The sequence below is a fragment of the Hippocampus comes genome, unplaced genomic scaffold, assembly GCF_001891065.2.
Source record: "Hippocampus comes isolate QL1 unplaced genomic scaffold, H_comes_QL1_v1.1 scaffold269, whole genome shotgun sequence".
In the NCBI taxonomy this organism is placed as follows: Eukaryota; Metazoa; Chordata; class Actinopteri; order Syngnathiformes; family Syngnathidae; genus Hippocampus; species Hippocampus comes.
In genome coordinates this window covers 157,769-158,350 of record NW_017805376.1, presented here as the reverse complement: position 1 = coordinate 158,350, position 582 = coordinate 157,769, and the positions used below count along the sequence as shown (strand labels likewise).

Here is a 582-nt window from a genome sequence, read left to right as displayed (position 1 = left end):
CCACCATGGCTTTCAAAGTCTAAAGGAAATGAGAAAGAACACTATTGGAAGAGCACTTATGGGGGAATGGGGAAAAATGATTCATGTGCTCTCACACACCCGCCTGGTGGGGAGAACATATGTAGGGTCGAAAGCTTGGATAAGCTTCCTGAACCCTGTGTCCTCCACAAAACTGAAGGGCTGGCAATCTTCAATCACCATATTGATTAATGCCTCTTCCACTGCATTCTTATTCACTGCAGTTTAACAGGAACAGAGTTAATGATATATGTCATTCATTTCATCTGTCACATTCGAAATATACATGGTAGGCTACACTGTTCTTTCATTGCATGTGAAAATGCCTTACCTGGGGGTGGTTCTGTTTGAGTTGTCTCCTTATTTTCATGCAGGGCCCTATAATGCCTCAACATAGATGACGTGTTCTCTTGGTACCCAAGTTCTTTGGAACAAAGTTTACACTTCACCTTTTGAAATATCAGCAAGTAGAAGAAAGACATTAAAATGAGGGATGCACTGTGCTGTCACAATAATTTACAATATATATTCACACTGGTTATAATTTGTAACTTTTTAGGAGAT

At 39.9% G+C, this 582-nt stretch overlaps 1 long non-coding RNA gene across 1 annotated transcript; it reads right to left on the bottom strand.

Moving 5' to 3' along the window:
• Positions 1-2: 2 nt before the first annotated feature.
• On the bottom strand, positions 3-534 carry LOC109517123 (uncharacterized). Its single transcript, XR_002168483.1, has 3 exons — positions 350-534; positions 100-236; positions 3-19 (listed from the first exon to the last, which is right to left on the bottom strand). It is a non-coding gene; the product is annotated as an uncharacterized LOC109517123 (long non-coding RNA).
• Between the last annotated feature and the right edge of the window lie 48 nt (positions 535-582).